General features: G+C 35.9%; 1 long non-coding RNA gene across 1 annotated transcript in view; it reads right to left on the bottom strand.

Moving 5' to 3' along the window:
* Positions 1-6,476: 6,476 nt before the first annotated feature.
* The window catches only part of LOC128247353 (uncharacterized), a 60,018-nt gene continuing 56,023 nt past the window's right edge, over positions 6,477-10,471 (bottom strand). Inside the window, exon 3 of the long non-coding RNA XR_008263748.1 lies at positions 6,477-6,688. This is a non-coding gene — a long non-coding RNA (uncharacterized LOC128247353). The remainder of the gene's footprint in view (positions 6,689-10,471) is intronic.

The raw sequence follows: 10,471 nt of genomic DNA, 5'->3' as shown, positions 1-10,471 counted from the left end.
GTGTGTGTGTGTGTGTGTGTGTGTGTGTGTGTGTGTGTTAATTTTAATGTCATTAAGTCCGTTCCTCATTACTAGTGATCATAAGACTTGAATCCATTTGAAATGTCTGCTCAATATAATGTCTTCTAACATGCATTGGGTTTTCTAATATTTGTTTCATTATGTATTCAACAATATAATATATTCAAAATTATAACGGCAACAATAAGCGTTGTTTCCAAATCTGTTCTGCTGATTTGTTAATAACTAGATTTTGTGTTTTCCCTCAGTAATTATAATTAAAGTTTAATTAATTCTGTCATTGTTTTTATTCTCGTTATTGTTGTTGTTCTTGCTGTCACTGCTTTCTAGAGTAGTATTGTCTCATGATGTGATTATTACTGAAATAAATGAGTTTTGTAATTAAAATTAGATAGATTATAGCAGAAAAATAAAGCTTATTTTCTGGCAACTCAAAATAAAATTTGTAATTCATTCTGTCAATCCGATAAAATGTGCATGGTTGTTAAAATGCTTATTAATTTTGTTTTCAATACAACATTAAACAATAAAGCCAGACATCGTCTTACGTAATTAGGATCTCAATGTTAGCATAGCAACGCATGAATCGGAATTACATGTATAATTTTCATAAAATTTTAACTTACATCCAAGGGTGAAATAATAATAATAATAATCCGTTCTACTATAAGCACAAGGCCTGAAATCTTGGGGAAAGGGGCTAGTCGATTACATCGACCCCAATGTTCAACTGGTACTTATTTCATCGACGCCAAAAGGATGAAAGGCAAAGTTGACCTCGGCGGATTTGAACTCAGTACGTAACGACAGACGAAATACTGCTAAGCATTTCGCCCGGCGTGCTAACGATTCTGCCAGCTCTCCGCCTTAATAATAATAATAATAATAATAATAATAATAATAATAATAATAATAATAATAATAATAATAATAATAACAATAACAATAACAATGATGATGATGATGATGATGATGATGATGGTGGTGGTGGTGATGATGATGATGATGATGATAATAATAATGTTCAACTGGTACTTATTTCATCGACGCCAAAAGGATGAAAGGCAAAGTCGACCACGGTGGATTTTGAACTCAAAACGTAAAGACGGACGAAATACCTCTTAGCATTTCGTCCGGTGTGCTAACGATAATGAGTAAAGCCAAAACATCTTTTATTGTTTATCCTTTACTGAAGCATAACCGGGAACAAACGGTTTTAGTCGAACGAATCGACTCCAGTACCTATATTTTTAAGGCTAGTACTTATTCTATCAGTTTTTTTTTTGCCGAACTGCTAAGTTAGAAGGACGTAAACAAACCAGCAACAGTTGTCAAGTAGTGGTGGTAGAAGACAAACACAAATACAAAGATAGACTTGACAGATCCTAAATATATATACGACAGGTTTCTTTCGGCTTCCGTCTGCTAAGTCCTTTCACAAGGCTTTAGCCGGCTAAAGGCTGTAGAAGAAGATTGTTGCCCAACTTGTCTTGCAGAGGTACTGGTATCATGTGGTTGGGAAGCAAGCCTCTTACCACAGGGTCACGCCTGCCCCTATATATTTGTGTAATTCTTTCTACATTGGCCCCCTGGCTGTGCTGAAATATTGCCTTGAAAAGTACAGGAGATTATGTCAACACGGGTAAATAAATAGTATATATAAAAGACAAATAATGCAGCATCGTGACTTGAACTTGGAGTATGAAAGAAGGAAACAAAATAATTCAAAACTTCAGTTCTTGAGCATCAAAAGTATGTTATTGACTGATTCATTCATTGAACGATTGTATTACTAAGACAACAAACAATAGATAATTTAATATGTTAAATAGTTGAACCATAAAAAAAAAAATAAACGAAATGAAATAGAATCAGTGCGTGTGTTTTTATTATCAAAATAGCCCTCCTAAGATCCAGCTACATCTATTTCAACATGTGTCTCGATATCTAGAATCTTGCAAAACAAATACAAGTTTCATAAGCAGTTACTTTGAATAATATGTTTCCGATCTTCGGATTAATAATCATTCGAAAATCGCAACAATGAAATACGTAGTAACAATTGTGAAACTGTTCTGCTACACTCATTGTATGTATGTGCATATGCATGTGTGTGTTTGCGTGCATGCGTGTTCATGTGTATAATGTATATACATGTATGTATTTAAATATATAAGGCGGCGAGTTGGCAGAAACGTTAGCACGCCGGGCGAAATGCTGTGGTATTTCGTCTGCCGCTACGTTCTGAGTTCAAATTCCGCCGTGGTCGACTTTGCCTTTCATCCTCCTTTCGGGGTCGATTAAATAAGTACCAGTTACGCACTGGGTCGATATAATCGACTTAATCCGTTTGTCTGTCTTTGTTTGTCCCCTCTATGTGTAGCCCCTTGTGGGTAGTAAAGAAATAATACATGTACATATGTAAATGTTTGAAAACACACAAACACGCACGCGCGCGTGGTAGATATATTCCAGAAGTTTTGAGACTTCTTTAGGAGAGGCAGTTATGACTGTCCTACATTATTGCAATTTTAATATATCATTATTATACATCTAATAAGCTGACGTGCTAAAGTTTATTCCAGATTGAAGACGGCTGTGAAAACACTTTGAACATACATATTAAAGACTGCTTGTTACGGATGTCTAGTTAACAGAATGTTGTCGGGACGTGAAGACAATAAAGAGGGCAAAAACGCTACAGAAACTTGTGAAATGTTCCGAACTGTTTATAGATTAACTTGTATGAACTAAGCATCTGCTTTTCGCTGGCACAAGCAGTTCAAGGACAATAGAAAGGAGGTGAGAGACGATAAGAGGTGGTGGGGGAAAAGGACGCCAGAACATAAGAGTTGGTTTAGAAAATTCGCTATTTTCTGGTTGAAGACCGGCATGTGTCTATAACGGAAATAGGCATCCATTTTGCAGTTGGTGCGGTAACTGTACACAGAATTATTCATGAAGATCTGAAGATGCGCAAAATTGATGTAAAAATTATTCCTGGGGCACTTAGCTACGAATAAAAGGAAAGACATGTTGGTGGCAGCTGGGAGATAAATGAGCTCATTACATTCAATCCAAGTGTACTCGAGTCTCTTGTGACCTGTGAAGAAAGATGGATCTACTGTTATGATCCAGATGTCAAGATACATAGTGCTCAATGGAAGTATCCTGGCTCTTCCAGACCCAAGAAGGCCAAGCAAAGTAAGTCCATCAGGAAGCTCATAATATTCCGCTTCTTTCGATAGCAAGGGCATGGTCTACATTCACTGGGTTCCCTCTGGCCAGATGGTCAACAAAGAGTACTTTGTGGAGGTTTTGAAGGAGTTCAGGAAGAGATTTCGTCGCACTCGAGTCGTTGGCACATGCACTAAGACAATGCACCAATCCAAAACTCCATTCAGGTGACCAACTACTTGACAGAGATGGGCACCAAAACTGCTCCTCACACTCGCTACAGTCCAGACGTCGTACTCCCTGCGACAGTTCGTTGTTCCTTAGTTGAAGGAGATCTTCAATGGCAATCATTTTGAAGACACTGAGAAGTTGAAAAGACTATAACAAAGATCCTGGACTCCTTTACTTTGGAAGACTTCCATGGGCTTTCACGAAGTAGCTGGAGTACCACAACAAGTGCAACCGAAGTCAGAGGATCCTACATTAAAAGAAATTAGTGTTTTGTAATTCTCCTGAGAAAGTCTCAGACCTTCTGGAATACACCAAGTATATGACTGTAAACATTTATTTTTAACACAATAGCGTACATGCTTATGTAGAAAGACCTTCCCTACAGCAACTGTCTGGGGCTCGTAATTCCCCTCATCGACAATGATCATGAAAACACACTGAACTGAAACCTTAATTACGTCATCGGACTATCGGACCACGTGTCACTGATCGTCACATTTCACTGGTTACCGACATCGATTCCTTCGTTACTGGCCTTGATTCCAGCACCTCATTTGGGGCCTGAACGACAATTTCCAGGGTTGCTTTGGCCTTTTCACTTAATGGCCTCCCTCTTTCTCATTTGTAATATAGTTATTTCCTCTTCGGCGTCATAAATAACCGCAGCGGCCAACCATGACGCCTCGTACTCGGTTGGTATTTCCTCTATCGTAATTTTTGCTGTCCTCCTTCCTAAATATGTCGGAAGGGGGATTATTTCGTCGTTCCTTAATGTTTGCGTTGATATTTGCTTTGCCTCCACTGTAGCGCTTCTTACTCCTTTTCCTATGTACACAGTTTTGTCCCAAATGGGCGCCAGATACTTTTCCACTGTTTCATTGTTTTTGTAGGCATTATTTTCTTTCCTTTCTGCTATACATTTTATACACCACTATTTTAGATGCCAGGCTTTTTATAGTCTCTTGTGGTGACAAGAGTCTAGTGTCACTTCCCTTCTTTTTTATTAGATTTCTGAACTGAAATAGTTGTTCTTTTGAAACGTTCATCTCTAAAAAGTTGCCTCCAACGGCCGCTGAAAAACTGGGTTTTTTTACCTTCCTTTCTTTCAATATTTCCTTCCATTGAGGGGGAATCCTCATTTGATTTTAAATCAAATTCCATTTTTTAGACACAATATTGTCTTTACAGACAACAACGCAAAAAAAAAAAAACCCACCTTCTGTCACGAATAACAAAAGTATAAAAAAAATATTTTACCCTGTACCGGACAAATTTCACAAAAATTAATTAACAATTTTCCGCCCCGTATGGCGAAAACACCGTCGAAACGACGACAAAAGTTCGATTCACACAGGAATCCACAAAACAACAAACAGTATAACAATTACCAAAAATTCACCAACAGAAAAATAAGACTCACGCTAGCAAAGATTTCAGCAGCAAACGATGTAGCGAAGAGAGGCAACACTTATTTCTTTTATTAGGCGCAAGGCCTCAATAGAGAAAGGACAAGACAAAAACAGACAAAGCAATTCATTGGGGGTACATGAAAACACATATCGGATAAATTATGTATATAATGAAAATGAGAATGAAATGGCTTTCCTACCCACCAAAGCAGGTAGTTCCATTTTACTGTTTATGTATCACATATTGACTTTGCAGTTAATTATTCTTATTTAGCATCGTTTCTTGTTTTAAAAGTCATTATCTGAAATTTTAAATATTTCACTTATTTTCAACGTGTAACGGCGATATTTCAATTTTTTCACCAAATAGTTCTTTTAACCTTTCACAGAGAGGCAACACTTAGCGTTCTTAATTAAAGCCATATCTTTAACTAATACAGCCAGCAACATTGACTGAGTTGCGCCATTAGACCACCAGGTCGGAACAAATTACAGCAGGATTAGCACCAATTAGTGTTTAGGCGCAAGCAAACTTAAAACTTAGGTTACTTAAAATATGTTTGTCACATATTTTAACTTCCAAAGGCAAAGTCACTGCAGTTATGGTGGGTAAAAATTTCTCTCTTATGGTAAAAAATTTTGTAGCTTTACGTCCTAGTTAAAATCATGAGTCATACTTTAAATACCATTTCCAATTTTAAAATAACTGTGAAAACTGAGTAATTCTACAGGAATGTGCATAAACTTATTTCAAATGTTTTCACTTGAAAATGTTGCCCCAGAATAGTCTGAGCCGCGATGGCTAAAACGAATTAAAGAACTAAAGGTGTTACATGTTCGCCAGATAATGAACCTGATGTCATGTTTCATTAGTGAATTACAGTCTAATTTCATATAGAAGCAATTATATTTTACTGCCGCTTATATGTGTGTGTGTGTGTACATTTGTATGTATGTGCTACCATACACATACATATATGTATATATATACATATACGTATATATATATATATATATATATATACGCATATATACATATGTGCATATATATATGAATATATATATATATATACAAATATGTATATGTATACATATGCATATATACCTAACACAGACGCGCGCACACACACACACACATAGTATACACTGCCATCTTTTATTATTTTTCCATTGTTTCCTTCTTGAAGAGAAAATTATATGTTTCATGAAAGCAAATACCTCTTATAATTAGACTCTTTCTAATGTTACAACAATTTGTCCCCTTACGAAATGTCCCGAACTTATATCTGAACGTGTATGAGCAGCAATTAACATATTAGTAGTTACTGCTATTATTATTCGTCGCTTCTCTCTTGTGCCTACTAAAAAGAAACCATTATTATAACTACTATTATCATTATTGTTCATCATTTGAGAAATACATCAACAGTTTTCTTTCTTACATAAAAAAAAGACTGGGTACATTATGAAAACATGTATAAAACTATTGAACGCTAATAAATCTGGTGTGTGTATTCCTTGATATTTAATGAAAATAGTCTTGCTATTTCCTGGAATTATCCTTAAAATCCCAATGTATTTAGAAATGTACTTTTGTATTATTTCACATGTACTAATTGCGAATAGGATGGAGACATTCATTAAAACACATATTTGTGGTTCAATGGTAAAATCCTTTGTAAATGCTGACTCATTCAGCTCGCTTCTGCACAACATTATAAATGTTTGGCTCTGTTATTTTCATCATTAGTGCATTATTGTCATTCTTGTCTGGCAAAATGAGATCAAATACGTTGTTAGGTAATGATCTGCTTGATAATGGTCTGCTTGGTAATGGTCAGTATGGTTTTCTATGAAAAATGTTGGTTCGCATGAGTATTGAGTATTAATATATATTGCAAATAATGAGCTGAAACTGACTGTTACAATACTTAATACATATAACATTAAAAAAGCGAATTAGAGATAAATATTTGGTGAGAAAAAAATATTGGGAAGTGGCTAGGATTGTTTAAATAATTTCATCAAGTATGGGAGACAACTTTGATAATATTTCGGTATTATTATCTTCTCATCGGTTGAATATGGGTTTTACTGGATTTTCGACGAGTTCATAGAAAAAATTCCTAAATATACAAAAGAATGATTTCGGTCTTATCGGTCTCTGAATGACAGATTTGGCATTTGCAGCCGAAGAAGCGAAAAATTGCATAAACGCACGCTTCCTGCGATCCAGTGCTCATTATGTTTTCACAGATAACCATGAGGAGAAAATTTTCTCTCTCAATTATTTCCGCTGCGGGGAGGTTTTTCGTATCCGATTATACTCGAACCGTTAAATATTACTTTACACGATGGTTAGTTGGAGAAAGAGAGCCACTACTAGCACTACCTCATGGTAGTGCTGGTTGTGGCTAGGGTGGTATTAGGTGAATTAACCACCGTAGAACTGATAACTGCAACTGCAGATCCGGAATAGACTGCCCGCTGCACGCCCAATGCAGAAGATATATTCAACGTCGTATACCAATGCACCGTTCACAACATAGTAAATAACTCCTATAGCTACTACATTGGATCTAGCACAAAATTTATACAAAGATATTATGCACATTTAAACTCGTTTACATATAAAGAGAATAGCAATTCCACATTAATAGCCAGCCACGTACGCCATCTAATTAACAGAAAAATACAATATAAACTTTCCTGGGCTATAATAGACTCGGGTTTCTCATATCAGGGCCAACACTCCAGTTGTGGACTCTGCTTAAAAGAAGTCCTCAAAATTTTAACTCACAACTCAACGCAATTGCTTACTAAATACAACGAAACCTTCACTACGTGTAAGCACAAATTCTTCCGCACTTTAAATTCTTTCATAAATCTGAATGCAAGTTCACTCCTCACCCCACGAATAGCACCCACATACAAACCCCTATAATTATTTACACATACTCCTCTATATCTTATCTATCTACCTTACCGCATCACTTTATGAGATAAATATTAACTCTTTAAGTTATTCTTTATTTTAAAAACTTAACCCAATAAATCCCTAATATCTAATTCTAACCCCCACTCATAAATGATTTAACATTCAACTAGCTCCTCCATTCTAGACAACCTACACACCCATTGCTAAAAATAACTCAACAGCCACTGACTTTAGCCAGAACGAGTATTTACTACTAGATTTTCTCCCCAACACCTATAGACTTTAAGAACACCACCGACACCTACTACTCTCTTTAAATTCCTTTCATTTTGCTCTATTTTGTTTATTTTTTTAACCCTATCTTCCTCTACCTCCTCATCCTCTCTCTTATCTTCTCGGCTACCCCTACACAATATTCTTAGATACCCTATACCTATTCACCTTGCTTTACCCTAAAGCCAATCTTTAAATCCCCCCCCTCACTTCATCTACCTCTCTTTCTATTTATTTACTTTTCTTTCCTTGTACCATTTAATAGCCACCTCTGCTACCATTCCGTTATTGAACGTTGATATGTTCGCGTCTTTTTTCTCTGGATGTTTACTATATCAGGATTTTAACCTACATGGATCTACGTAGGATTTCACCTAGGGATTTATGCTTTTGTTTCTATAACATCGGAAAGCAGAACCACCTAAGGACTTATGCTCTGGTTTCTACAACATCGGGAAGTTGAACTATGAACTTTTATGCTTCTTTTTTCTTTTCTCTCTCCTTATTCCTTTACTCCCTTCCTCTATGTCATCGTCTCATTAATATATATCATTCTCATTTTCATTAATTTTCCCTATTTGTCTCTCTGATGACAGAATATCCCATACTCTGGGATATCCCAGAAACAGCTGTAAGTCTTTGAATTTTTTTCCAAAATAATAATGTATACGACTTGAGATGTTTGCCTTGACTTAACGTTTGTTGTCCTATTTAACAATTATATATCCACTGCATCGGAAATCTGCAATAGGTCCATAACTACTGTTTCGGTTATAACCTTGGAGCCCTAGTAATCCCTTACACCACTTACCTAGCGTACCTAATCGTTTAGATCATCTGTGAACTAAATCCCCATACTTTGTGTGTGTGCGTATATATATATGAGTACCTCAACTGGTTCGGAAGTAAATAGAGTAGGAAAGACCGATTTAAATATTTCTAAATTAAAATAGTTCCCTCAAAATGCCAGGAATATAACAATTTTAAAAAGAAAAGTTAGTGCCAGGATGCACTTACTGCTATTGACAGAAAATGGCTTAAGCGCCAATTCTCTTTAATATAGATTGCAGTAACAACGAGGTAATAAAAACCTAACTTGGTTTCTTATTGAGTTCATTGCGTGCACAGTTTGTAATGCAGTTTCTACACACTTAAACATGCTAGTTCACATCGAAATGAAGGTCATTCGGTTCGGTTGAAAGGTGAAAATTCATTTACCAACAATCTACAACTATTGGCGTGCATACGAGCTGATTTCTCTTTCTGTCTCAACTACCTTTATGAACTCCCCTCTTTTTCACTTTTATTTCCATGCAGACATCGACTTACAGTAGGTCAAGTGGAATACCAATTGCAACTGTGTACCAATAGCAAAAAGTGTTTACAAAGGTCTTAAGCACAGATTCACCTCCGGTATCTTTGATAATATTTTTCTTTGCTCAGTAATTTAACACTTTATTGATCTGAAAAGCAACGAATCCACTGTCATAGTTTTCTGCAATAAATTATTTCAGTTAACCGGACTATTTGTTCCAATAAAGAAGACTGCATATCTACAAACTAATATTATATTTGCTTGCGCACGTGTGTATGTGTGTGTGTGTGTGTGTGTGTGTGTGTGTGCGTGTGTGTGTGTGTGAGAGAGAGAGAGAGAGAGAGAGAGAGAGAGAGAGAGAGAGAACATGTTGTCTTTGATAACCAATATTGGACTGGCAATCCCACCGAGCTTATTTGGTGAGGAAGGCGATCTAAGGGCAATTCCTAGATGTAAAATAAACCAAAGGATAGATGGGTTATTAAAAGATAGATTGACTAAAGAGTCTGCCTCTATCCAAAGGTTTATATGCAAGCATGTGTATATACATGTATATATACATGTATATGTAAATATGCTCGAGAGACAATTAAAATTTTCAGACGTAACCATGTATTTTAATTGGCAAAGTATAATTGCAGCAACAACATTGGCTAGCTAACCAACTGTACATTTTACTACGAGTGAGCTGCTAATAATCTTGTTGAAATCTGGAGTTATCCATTGATGACATCGCTAATGAATTGAATGTATCTTGTTGCATTGTTCTCTTACAGAGAATTCTTACAACGAACAGTCACAGAAAAAAATGTTACAAAGTTCCTCATTACTATTTTATGAAAACTGTAGGTAGCAGAAACAGTTAAAACGAAGAAAATTTCATATTTCAGAACTTTTGCAACGCTCTACATTCAAACCATAAAAATTTTGAATTTTGTAAATATGTCTGAAGTTGAACGCTATGTTTAATGCGTATAACGCATTTGGAGAAAAAATATGCGTTTTGTCACGCATCATACAGGGATATATATATATGTATATATATATATATATATATATGTGTGTGTGTGTGTGTGTGTGTGTGTGTGTGTGTGTGTGTGTGTGTGT

The sequence above is a fragment of the Octopus bimaculoides genome, chromosome 3 (genome assembly GCF_001194135.2).
Source record: "Octopus bimaculoides isolate UCB-OBI-ISO-001 chromosome 3, ASM119413v2, whole genome shotgun sequence".
Classification (NCBI taxonomy): domain Eukaryota; kingdom Metazoa; phylum Mollusca; class Cephalopoda; order Octopoda; family Octopodidae; genus Octopus; species Octopus bimaculoides.
This window is presented reverse-complemented; position numbering and strand designations above follow the sequence as displayed.